The 12,887-nt window shown below is 43.5% G+C and overlaps 1 long non-coding RNA gene across 1 annotated transcript in view; it reads left to right on the top strand.

Moving 5' to 3' along the window:
* Positions 1-726, top strand: part of LOC118906642 — a 132,531-nt gene extending 131,805 nt beyond the window's left edge. Inside the window, exon 3 of the long non-coding RNA XR_005022562.1 lies at positions 520-726. This is a non-coding gene — a long non-coding RNA (uncharacterized LOC118906642). The remainder of the gene's footprint in view (positions 1-519) is intronic.
* The last annotated feature ends 12,161 nt before the right edge of the window (positions 727-12,887 follow it).

Here is a 12,887-nt window from a genome sequence, read left to right as displayed (position 1 = left end):
AGAGGGTCCTGAATTCAAACCCCGCCTGTCACTTTACAGCTGTGTGATTTTGAGCAAATGACCCAGCCTCCATTTCCCTATGTGTAAAACAGGAGTTCTGCTACCTGTCTCACAAGGGATCATAATCATGACTGAATGAGATATGGACCATATCTCCTTTTTAGCCTCTTTGTGCCTCAGTCTCCCCATCTATAAAATGGAGACATTACTTGTACCTGGCTCATGGGATTGCTGTGAGAATTAACTGACTTAATGCACGTGAAAGTCTTAGAAGAATTAAGTGCTCACTGTATGCTATCAATTATTGTATTATGGTCAAATCCAGATATGTGTTAAGTATTCTATTGATAGTGGTTATCATTATTATTAGTATTGTTATTACCATTAATGATATACTTTTATTATATTTTCATTTAATATTTTAATATTTATTATTTCTACCTGATTTTTTTTTTTTTTTTTTTTTTGCACCTAACAAACAGATTTTCTTGCTGAGCTGATTTCTCTGTTGTCTTGTAGACAACACTTCAGATGCCTGGTAGCAGCTAGTACAGACAAAAGCTTCATGGAGTTGCCTCTCTCTCTCCAGTTGTCTTCCTAGTTCCAAAAAACTAGATTCCCAAATGCCATGTAAAGAAGTTTTCAAGTACTTATCAGCGTGGATCTTCCAGAGTGTTCAGTCAAGAATGAGCCCAGGGAACTTCCCTGGTGGTCCAGTGGGTAAGACTCGGCACTCCCAATGCAGGGGGCCCGGGTTTGATCCCTGGTCGGGGAACTAGATCCCGCATGCATGCTGTAACTAAGAAGCCTGCGTGCCGCAACTACGAGAAGTCTGCATGCCACAACTAAGAAGTCTGCATGCTGCTACTAAAGATCCCGCGTGCCGCCACAAAGATCCAGTGTGCTGCAACTAAGACCCAGCACAGCCAAAATAAATAAGTATATAAACAAAAATAAATATTGAAAAAATATGGTTATGAACGAATATACCTTCAATAAATTATGAATATGTTAAACTGAGAATTTAAACATTATATTAAGGTATATAAAGGCACTAAATTTACAAATGTACTAAAAAAAAAAGAATGAGCCCATATACTGGGGCAAAGACACCCATCGATGACATGACAGCATTTGAGACTGGAGACCCTTTGATGAGTTGTGTTCCATTTGGAAATAAGGAGTGAGACAATGATAACTCACGGGGAGTCAGCCATCACTTTTCCCCTCCATCCTCCCCTACCCTCATCCCAGCTCAAGCCATGAGCTGCTTTTCTTTTTCTTTTTCTTTTTTAAAATTTTCATTAGAGTATAGTTGATTTACAATGTTGTGTTACTTTCTGCTGTACAGCAAAGTGAATCTGTTATGCGTATACATATATCCACTCTTTTTTAGATTCTTTTCCCATACAGGTCATTACAGAGTATTGAGTAGAGTTCCCTGTGCTAGATAGTAGGTTCTTATTAGTGGTCTATTTTATATGTATTAGCGTGTATATGTGAATCCCAATCTCCCAATTTATCCCTCTCCCCCTTTTCCCCCCCGGTAACCATAAGATTGTTTTCTACATCTGTAATTTTATTTCTGTTTTGTAAATAAGTTCATTTGTACCATTTTTTTAGATTCCACATATAAGCGCTACCATATGATAATTGCCCTTCTCTGTTTGACTTACTTCACTCAGTATGACAATCTTGAGGTCCATCCATGTTGTTGCAAATGGCATTCTTTCTTATGGCTGAGTAATAGTCTATTGTATATATGTACCACATCTTCTTTATCCATTCCTCTGTCGATGGATATCTAGGTTGCTTCCATGTCCTGGCTATTGTAAACAGTGCTGCAATGAACACTGGGATACATGTATCTTTTCAAATTATAGTTTTCTCCAGGTATATGCCCCGGAGTGGGATTGCTGGATCATATGGTAGCTCTATTTTTATTCAAGATGCCGGAGAGCTGCTTTTCAAATTAATTTGACGCCAGTGTTTTCCACACCACTAGCACTGGGAGAAGAAAGAAGGTGCTGTCTCGTTACCGTAGCTCTTGGTTACTTGTATTTTCTCCTGACCCAAGGAGTCAATATCTTTTAGTCATGAATGGAGGAAATAAAAGATAGCCTAGCTGAACTTGTGGCATTGCTTTATGCAAGGGGCTCTCCCAAAAAAATCCTTTAGAAGGAAAACTTTGTGTCCCTAATACTATGAAGGGAGCTTCCATATGGTCTGCTAAAGCCATTCACAGAGCAGAATACCTTAGAACAGGGAACAATGTTTTGGCCACCTATTAGTCTATATACTTTTTTTTTTTTTTGCCTCAGAAAAACAGAGAGAAAGAGAGTGAGAGACCCATCCAGGGATACCACAGAATTTCTGGAAAGAAGAAAGGAAATACCACTCCAGTGAAGGATTTCATGGTTTTCTTGCCTTCCAAAAAAATGCCTCTCCGAGCTGGACATTTCCATTCAATAGCTTTATTAGTACTTCTCTCCTTTAAGAAATGCTCTAGAGGATTGGATTTCAGGCAGCGAAAAACCCAAGTTCCCAAAATTAGCTTGAGGTCTTAGCGCGGAGGGGTGGGAAAAAATAGATCAAGTGAAATAACAAAGAGCTCTCCAGGATGCAGAGGCCATTTCTGACTCACGGTCCAGGCCAAAGGAAACGTGAAACCCAATGCTCAGAAAAACCTAAATGCCTGGTCATTTCTCAGAGAAAAATGCAACTGATCTGGGAAAAGATAGCAGTCATATTCCAGGGGGAACTTACACATTCAAGGATCATTTACTGAGCGCCTGTTATGTGTTAGATGTTGTCTGTCTTGACTCTTCACAATCACCCAGGGAGGCACCATCTATTTTCCTCATTTGACAGATGCAACCCAGAAGTCAGATTGCCCCATATGGTTTCTCTGTTTTAACTGATGCCAATAGAGCGTCAGAACATAGCCACTCACAACAGAAGCATTAGTGAGCTGCATAGGTTTTACTGAAGATTCTGCAGGCCAACAGGAGGGTGTTTACATCATGCACGCATGAAAAACTACCTAAAACTTCCCATCAGCCAAGTCCTCTCTCTGACGTTGGCTCCTCCCTGCCCTGCCATCTATGGAAGGTCTTCTTCATTTTCATCATCCATGGGATTCCTAGGTTCTTTTTCTTTAACCTCCAGATCAGCCTTCCTCCCCCTGTAGTCATGTGAAGTGAAGCATCAGTTACGATCCCAGAAAATAAAGGTTGTGATATGAAGATCCAAGAGCATTGATTCATCAAGAACACAAGACGGAAAAGCGGAGTCAGAAGTCAACACTTGCACACCGTCTAGAATTCCCTTATAATATCCAAGAACATTGGTTTTTGTGCCCTGCCTCGGATACTTTCAGTGAGGGAGAGCTTAGTGTCTTCTGAGACAACCCAGCCCATTGTTGGCCTGCTCTGGGAATTTTTTTTTCCTTTACTTTGAGCCAGACCTCACCTTCCTGTAACTTTCACCCACAGTTGCTAATTCTTCCTTCTGGATCTATCTGAAATAAGTCAGATACCTCTTTGGCATTACGTCTTCCTAATATTTGGTGGCAGCTAAGTCATGCATTATCTCATTCAGAAACTTCTTGACATCCATGTGAGGTAGAGGTATTTTTCACCCCCATTTTATAGATGGGGAAATAGTCTGACTAAGGTGAAGAACGTGAGTGAAGGTATAGAGCTAGTGAGTGTCAGAGGCTGAGCTTGAATCCGGGATATTGAACTCGGGGTCTCACAGCAAAAGGCAGGTTCAGTGGATTCTCCATCCATTATTGTAATTGAGCTTTGTCTACTTTATTCACTTTTTCCAATGTCAGAAACAACAATCATTAAGGGATGCTAGATGTATATGAGGAGTGTTCCAATGAGAAAAGAAATAAAAGAAAACCAAAGGAAGGAAAAAGAAAGGAGAGGGGCAGAGAAAAAGACAAACTCTAGGGGGTAGATAATGAGGGGGAAGAGAAGAGAAGAAGGGAGAGGGGGAAGAGAAGGTTATGGTTGCATATGATGCCAGTGATCTAAAGACAGCTACCAACTCTGATGCTGTTGGAAGCCTGCCTGTCGAGTCATGGGCAGGCCATTGACTTCTGGAGATACCCATGGCAGATATCTGGAGGATGCAGGAAGTGGTGCTTCTGCATCATGACCAACAGAAGATATAATGCTTTCAGCTTGTGATCCCTGAATACCATCCATTTACAAGTAGATTTAGAATCTTCTGCTGAAGGCAAGTAGAAGGTACTTAAATTTGAAACTGATGAATATTTTAAGTTACCTGGGTATTATTTTCCTCTAGAATAGGGGCTCTTAATATTGGATCCCTGCACTGAACTTCAAGGTTAAATGGGTCTTTGAACATCTTGAAATCAAATGTAAAATATTGCGTGAATGTTCAATTATCTTCTTTTTTTTTCATATTTCCACCTTCTTATTTGTAATATGACTTTCGAACACTGTCCTGATGGAGGTACGGCTGATAGAACAAAGCAACCCCAGAGTCTGGAAGAAGAGCCCTTGATCTCAGATTTCGATCACTCACTCGCTGAAGGACCTTTGTAAGCCACTTCCTCTGTGTGGGAGCAGGACGGGAGCTAGAAGCAGTTAAAATGTATTCGATTCTGTTTGGAGAGCCAGGGAAGGCCCTGAGAAGGGCCACCTGTCCTCCACCATCCGCTGCCCACCTCCAATGAGGTAACTTTACAGTGTATGTGCTGTCACTGTGCATGAAACCCCATAGCCACGCTGTGACTGACTGGAGTAAGCCACTTCAGATGCTCTCTCTTTGGGACTTGGAATGGAACACAGAGATGCTGGTCAGTCTCTGCTGGTTGGTTAAACCAAGCAGATGGAGACCCGAGAGCTAGGGGTTCACCATGTTAGCCACGGGACCACAGACGCAAAGGCGTGGACTCTTAGGAGTCGAAGGGAGGAATAAAGAAGATGTGAGGAGATGATCAGAGAGAGCCTGTGGGGCGGGGGCGGGGGAGGCAGAGAAAGAGAATGTGTATATATGCGTGTGCGTGCCTAGAAGAAATGTCTGGAAAGATAACACACCAAAATAACAAAAATTGCTCTGGCTGGGGAAAGTGCGTGCTTTCTATTCTTCAGATTTCTCCGTATTGCCTGCCTTTTTACAGCCGGCACATATTAATTTTACAATCAGCAAAAAAATGATGAATCTATTTCCATTTGGGGAAAATTTTCTTTAAAAGGAATGCGTCTGGGGACACCAGAGTTTTCCCCCATGCGAAGCCCAAGGGAGGGATGGAGCCAGTGCTTAGGCCTTTGTAGTAAATATCTCCAGACCACACTAAATCCAATCTTCTTATTTGGGGTTATTTGCTTTCCGGATGGCAGGGCTGTGATGGATCCCAGATTCAGCACTCGTGGCATCTCAATCAGCTGTGTTTAGATGCTGCTGTGACACAAGATTATGACGTTTTGATGGGATTAGGAGATAACTTTGCTTTAATCTATAAAGCCCTGTCTGCTTTGGGATCTGATTACCCTGGCAATTCCCTTCCTCAGCCCTAGCAATTAAGATTAGCCAGAATGCTCCTGTTAATGATCCCCATATTGAAAGCTCAGGAAATCAGAAATGGGTGGTTTTGTTTTGTGTTGTTTTTTTCTGATTTTGTTTCCTGTTTCCCTTTTCTGCTGAAGGCTCTAGGCTCTCTCTGAGGCTCTTGTCTTCAGATCCCAGCAGGCTGCCTATTTCATTCCTCTCTGCTTCCTGGAGAAGCCATCTTTGGGATGCCTTCTCGTTCTCATTTAATCCGAGAAGGTTTGCTTCTGTCTAATCAGTTTTACTTGTGCTTGGTACCATCAGTCCCAGCAATGCTGCATGTGGATTTTTAAATCCATCCAAGAAGTGATAGAGCTTCGATTTACAAAGATTGTAATGAAACTCCTCCTGCCTAGGAAGTTTGTTCGGTCCACCATAACCACATTGGCCCCAGGTCATATTTTCCAGAGATATCTGCTCCCAGAATCCTTCAACTGCAAGAATTTATGATTTAAGGTTGCAACATTGTTAACTTTACTCATCCTTTTATTTCCACTAAAATACAGTTGCAATGTACAGGATGCAGTACAAAACAACAACAGCAAAGGTTATTGGAAAGTGCAAGTTTAATCCACTGTCATTTAAATGAGGTGCATGCGAGAGGCAATAGATCATTATGATGGCTGTCCTGGTTTCCCCTTCCAGCCCACCTCTCCACCCTGACTTCTTCCCTGGAAGGGTGACCTGTACGTTAGCATCAACAGGCCCCTTGGCCTTGAGGATCCCAGTTCAGTTTGACCAATAAATTCACAAGAGATGTGAAAGAGGGAAAAGAGAGGGGCCAGAGTATTTATCCCCTCGGTTCTCTCTTGCTGGGTTCGGGCTTGGATAACTGAGTTCTTCTACCAAAGCCACATCTCCGGCCTGGAGGTCCTTTTCTGCAGCTATAGCTCTCTTCATGTTTTGGCAATTTCTCCCCCCTCCATGCTTACCTCTTTGGGCCTAGATTAGGTAATAGTTCAGGCTCTTGCCAACCCCAGGGTATTTCACTAGCCTTAGCAGTCTCCTAAAACACTGCCCACACTTTTGCCAATGGTCCCTTAATTACATTTACTTACATTTCTCCTGTTGAGTGAGCCTTCTCTCCTGTAGGGACCCTGACCAATCCCACTATCATGCTTGACAGCTGGATTTCTGGAATCAGAAAACCTTCAAACTCAGAGGCTCCATCCCTCCCTTGGTACAGGAACTTAGCACGTGATTTCATGTCCTTGAAACTGAATCATCTCATCTATAAGTAAGCACACAAATAATACCCAGCTCATAGGGTCATTAGGATGGTTAAGTCCACTTAGAATGTGATAGTCTGTATGGCACATAGTAATCACCCAATGAAAATCCGTTTTCTTCCATTGACTCCCATACCCAATACCAACTTCTCATTAGGCCTGGTGTCCATTAATTGTAAGGATTTTCTTCTCTGAACAAGTTCTTTTTTCAGTGAATGACATGATTATGACCCATTGACATTATCGAGTACCATGCGTTGGAAAATGAGGTGAAAAAGAAAGACTCAGTAGAAAGAAGGGCCACCCAAGGGCCCATCAGTTGCCCTGTCACCTTTGCTAATTTTATCAGAATAAACCCAGGACCTGGCAAAGTAATAATATCTATGCATATTTTATTGAATATTCATTGAGTATTTATTGAACACTGTCCTTCCAAAACTGGGTTAGGCATTCTTTCCCTGTGTTCCCACAGCCCTCAGTAAATCGCCTTACTTATTACAATGGTTGTGATGTCTAGTTTTTGTTTCATCTATTTTCCTCACTACACTTTAAGGTAACATGGCTTAGAATTTGTCCTCTTCTGAATACTTAACATACTTCCTGAGACTCATGAAAGTACTCATAAAGCATATTAAGTAAATGAGTGAATGAATACTGTGTGTCTCTTGAAGGATTAATAATATAGGAAGGCTTCACCAAAGAGACGGGACTTAATTTGGACCTTAAAGATGAATATAGTTTGAAATGGGAAGAAAATAATTGAGAATATTCCAGGCAGAGGACATCCAAGCAGGGATGGGGGAAAGAAGTATATAAACTCTTTTGACCAGAGGGGAGATTTTGTATATAATAGTGGAGAGAAATGTGACTGGATACCATATTAGTTAGGACAATGCTAGTTGCTATAACAAATAAGCCCTCAAATCTCAGGGGCTTAAACCAATGAAGTATATTTACATAAAGTCCAAAACAGGTATTACTAATCAGCAGGAAGCTCAGTTTCAATAAGTGAATCTGGAACCATGTTTCTTCCATCTTGTGGCTCTCCCATCCTCTACAGTCACCCAGAAGTGAAAAGACTGCATGTGATTGCACAGCAGCACATTGCATGTGGACATTTATGGACCACATGGTAAACATCACTTCCACTTATATATATCCCATTGGTCAGAATTCAGTCACTTGATCCCACCTAACTGCAGGCAGGCTGGGAAATATAGTCTAGGTGGGTGACCACGAGGGAGAGTAAATGGATTTGCCCGGCACAGATTGCTAAGATTGGAAGATCCCGGAGAGCCCTGAGTATCAGACTTACTTCTGTATATTACGTGGCCGGAAACAATTCTCCTTTCAGAAAATAGAAGGTGATCTATGGAAACATGATCACAGTTGAAAGACTGCCAGGGAAGGGCTCGAGAATGTTCTGGGGTGACCCTAAGCCCAAGGAGGAATAAGTCATCTCCTGTGCAGAACCTCAGCCCCAGAAAGTAGCTTTCTCCAGACCCAGGCATTATCAGGTTTCAGTAATTCTTGAGCCTCAGCCAAAAAAAATAAATAAATAACCTCTTCTCCTGCAGTAGGAGATGCAGGAAAGGAAAAAGAAGAAAGGAGGAAATACAGTTCTTAAAAGACACTCACGATTGGTAGTATCAGGGTCGCTCTCATTGCTTCCTCCCCTGACCACAGGCCATCCTGGGTTTTCCAGGCCTGAGGGGGTTTTACGGGACTCGGGGCTTATAGCACTAAAACTGGGAACGTCCCAGGCAAACTGGGACAAGTTTTCACCGGAGCTCTGGCATCCAAGAAACGTGGGTTCGCATCCTAGCTCTGATGCTTAGCGAGTTTGTGACTTCGGGCAAGTCACTTAATCTCTGTGAGTTGGGGTTTCATCACCTTTAGTACGGGGACAATGAAATAGCCACCTCCTTGGGCTGGCGCGAGGATTGACTGAGATAATGCACGGAAAACGCTTAGCAATGTGCCTGATGCGTAGAGTATGCTCAGCCAGTGCTGATGGGGGCTCTCTTCCTTTAATTGAGGCTTGTTTAAAACAGAGCCCCTGACCAGGTTGAGGTTCCCCGTGGAGGAAAGTGAGACAGGAGCACATGCCGAGGCCACGGCGCTCACTCCCCACTCAGGTCCTGCTGGGAATGCGGCCCAGGCGGTGCTCAGATGCACCAGGCAGGCGGGGCTGCACGTGGCTCTCAGCTGCCTGTCGTCAGGGACACCAGGGCGAATGGGGCTCAGATGATGCGTGAGGAAGGCAGCCCGCCCAGGAGGTTCTGATCCCCAACTCTCGCCACCAAGGGAGGAAAGGCAGGGGGTGAGGGTGACGTGATAAAAAGGCCCCGAGGAGCGTTTTATTCCCGAGCTTTCAAAGTTCACCCCTTCCTCTTACAGGAACCTAACTTTAATAACCAGAGCCGGGGAGTGAAAGAGAAAGAAACCAGACGAGCAAGCCAACCCCCTTGAAACAGGTCACGTTGTGCTCAGGAGGAAGCTTTGAAATTGTGCATGTGTAACCACAGCACAGAAGGTTAGGGCCTCCTCTACTCCCGCCTAGGCGTGAGCTGGAAGAAAGAGAAGAAATGAAAGGGAAGAAGAAAGGGGAGAAATGAAAGGAAAAGGAAGGGACTAGGAGAGATGATCAGGAGAGAGACGAGAGAGGAAAGAAAACCATTTTCCTGCACATACACACTAGACAGAAGGGAGCCAGCCATGGACCACCCATCTTTAAAGATTCGTCATCTTCTTGAGGTTGTAGGCGATGGTGAAGAAACACAGATTTTTTTTTTTTTTTGAGCAGTACTCTGTGCCATTATTCCTGGGCAGTATCATATTTAATCCTCATAACCAACCTCTGATTTTAGAGATGACGACAGTGATGCTCAGAATGGTTAAGTAACTCATCCAAGGACACACAGCCAGTAAGTGGCAAAGCCAGGATCTGGACCCAGTCTGTAATTTCTAATAATGTTGGAAATGTGAAAACCAACTTTGCTACCTAGCATGCTATAAAGGCAAAAGGGTATGGGAGTACCAAGTATAGTACAGGGATACCAAGGAGGGAAAAGTACAGAATGTACGGCCTAAAGCAAGGTTTCACAACCCCAGCACTACTGAGCCTTCGGCTGGATAATTTCCTGTTGCAGGGGCTGCCCTGCGCCTTGCAGGATGTTGAGCGGCATCCTTGGCCTCTCCGAGCTCCATGCCAGTAACACCTCCCTTCCCCAGTCCTCACAACCAACCGAAAACGCCTCCAGACATTGCCAGATTATCTCCTGGGAGCAAAGTCACCTTCCGTTGAGAACCAGTGATGTAGAAGCAGGTATAAGAAATAGAAATTACTGGGCTTCCCTGGTGGCGCAGTGGTTGAGAATCTGCCTGCCAATGCAGGGGACACGGGTTCGAGCCCTGGTCTGGGAAGATCCCACGTGCCACGGAGCAACTGGGCCCGTGAGCCACAATTACTGAGCCTGCGTGTCTGGAGCCTGTGCTCCGCAACAAGAGAGGCCGCGATAGTGAGAGGACTGCGCACCGCGATGAAGAGTGGCCCCCACTTGCCGCAACTAGAGAAAGCCCTCGCACAGAAACGAAGACCCAACACAGCCATAAATAAATAGATAAATAAATAAATAAATAAGAATAAAAATTAAAAAAAAAATAGAAATTACTATGAATTGAGAGACTAAACGCACCATGGAAGACATTTCATCCCCTTTAACCTCATTTAATATCTCATTTAATCCCCACAAGAACCCAATGTGGAGACATCATTTCTTCTGTTTTATGGAGGAGGCATCGAGTTCTTTGAGAGTTTAAGTAACATGCCCAAGTTCATACAGCTGGTAAGGGACAGAGCCGGGGTGTGAACTCAGGTCTGCGTACTCCTCTCCCCAACACTGTTCAGAGAGGCAAACAGAAGACAGGACGAATCAAGGAGAGAGACAGAGCATCACAATGCCAGGTAGTAATAACGAGGCCAAAAATGCAGGGACAGGTCCAGCATGGGGCCTGCTGGTGTCATGCCATCTCCGGGACAAAATCGCTTTAAACTGCCGTGTCACAGGCAGCTCCCAAGCTCTCACCTCCTTCTCCTAATCCATCCCTTCCTGTGAGAGTGCCCTGCACCTGAGTCCACCCTGACTCTCTCCATCTCTCGCACTCTCTCTCTTTCTCTCTCTCATATCTCATAAGCAGAGACAATATATTCCCAAATGCTCAATGATTTATGGGGCAAAGCCACTTCCCCTGACCAATCGTCTCTCTTCACAGGGACACATATGTTGGGGAGCATCTATCCCAGAAACGGCCCACGTTCATTTTTTGCCAGCAGCCAATGGCTTGGGGAATTCAAGAAATGCCCCTAAATTACAAAGGAACGGGGGTGGGGAACCTTCCTCTAGAAACCTTCTCCCCAGCTTGAGCCTAGCTGTAAATCACCCTCCAAGCATCACACCCCACTGTAAACCACAGATGTGTGGGGAACAGCAAGGTGAACTTCTGCTGGCAAGAGAGAAAGCAAGATTGACCAAGAACTTGGAAGGGGTGGCTGTTTGAGGAACTCACCCTGACCTCCCCCACTTCCAGCAGCCTGTAGCTTGGCATTTCAGGGCTGATACCTTTTGAGCAGGAAGCAAGTTTCTCCCAAGGGATTTTTTTTTTTTGCCCTCACCTCCCCCCCTCCACCTTTCCATCCCCTGTAAAATTGCATAGCATTTGTTCTTAATCTTTTCGGGGGTGAAGGTTCCCTTTGAAAATCTGATGAAAGCAATGAACTCCTCCCTTCATTACATAAATGATTGTTTACTTGTGCTAAAACCTCTGAAAATGGTTAAGACTGGTTTATGGTGGGTTTTCTAGGAAAATAAAGGGCTTTTTTCCGCTGTCATATTAAAAAAAAAACAAAAAAACCTTTTTTTGAATGTATTGATTTTTTTTGAACTTTTACTGACATATACATACCGAAGAGTGCACAACTCGTTAAGTGTTCGGCTTAAGGTATTTTCACAAACTGAACAAACCAGTGTAACCTGTGCTCCAATCTCGAAAGAGAGCATTAGTGCATCTGGAAGCTTCCTTACGTTTCCCGCCAGTAACTACCCTCCACCAAGATTAGCCACTAGCCTGACTTAAAAGAGCCTAGATTCGTTTTGGCTGGTTCTGTTCTTTGCATCAATGGATTCATATAGCATATGGTTCATTGTGTTTACCTTCTTTCACTTAATATTACATTTGTGAGGTTTATTTACAGCATCTTGTGTAGCTGCAGTTTGCTTATTCTCATCAGCACACACGGTTTTCCATCGTGTGAACGCACCATAATTCATTTCTATCCTAGTGTTAAGAGGCATTTGGGATGTATTCTCTGTCACAGAATTTTACTGAAATTCTGTCCTTTAGAGTTGTAATTTTAACTTTCCCTATCTTTGAGCATGTTTCACTTGCTAATTTATGTTAGAAATGCATAATAAATTCTTTTTGTTAAAAATCCAACATTTCAGGGAAAGAAAGCAGGGAACGTTCCTTTTGCTTTCCTTTCTTCTCCCACCCATTTTAACGTAGCTCCATTGTTACTGGTTTGCTGAGCACCATTCCAGATATTTCTCTATGCATCTATACACAGATGTATGCAATGCATGAATATAGGCTTTTAAATTTTGTTTTTACATGGATGCAGTTGCTGTGCCATTTTTTTCACTTATCAAAGTGTCTTGGGGATCCTTCCATAGCTCAACCTCACCCTTTAAACTGCTGGACATTCTTCTCTTGCATGGACTTGACATGATAGATTTAACCAGTCTCCTACTGATGTGCGTTTAGGCTGTCTCCAGTTTTCTGTTCTTGCAAAGAGGGCGGCAGTGACCATCTTTTTATGTGCTTCTTTATGAGCATTTGCAAGTGTTTCTCTAGCAGATAAATAGGTGGGATTGCTGGGTGTACACATTTGCCTCTAAGTGGTTTTTATGAGGTCAGATGGATTGTCCAAACCACCATGAGTTCTGGGTAGCACTTGCAATGTGTGTGAAGGCATTTGGCAGAAAGATCCAAACCCACTTGGATTTTCAATTT

This window comes from Balaenoptera musculus, chromosome 14, assembly GCF_009873245.2.
Source record: "Balaenoptera musculus isolate JJ_BM4_2016_0621 chromosome 14, mBalMus1.pri.v3, whole genome shotgun sequence".
Classification (NCBI taxonomy): domain Eukaryota; kingdom Metazoa; phylum Chordata; class Mammalia; order Artiodactyla; family Balaenopteridae; genus Balaenoptera; species Balaenoptera musculus.
Note: the sequence above shows the minus strand (reverse complement) of the source record. Positions and strands in the feature narration are given on the sequence as shown.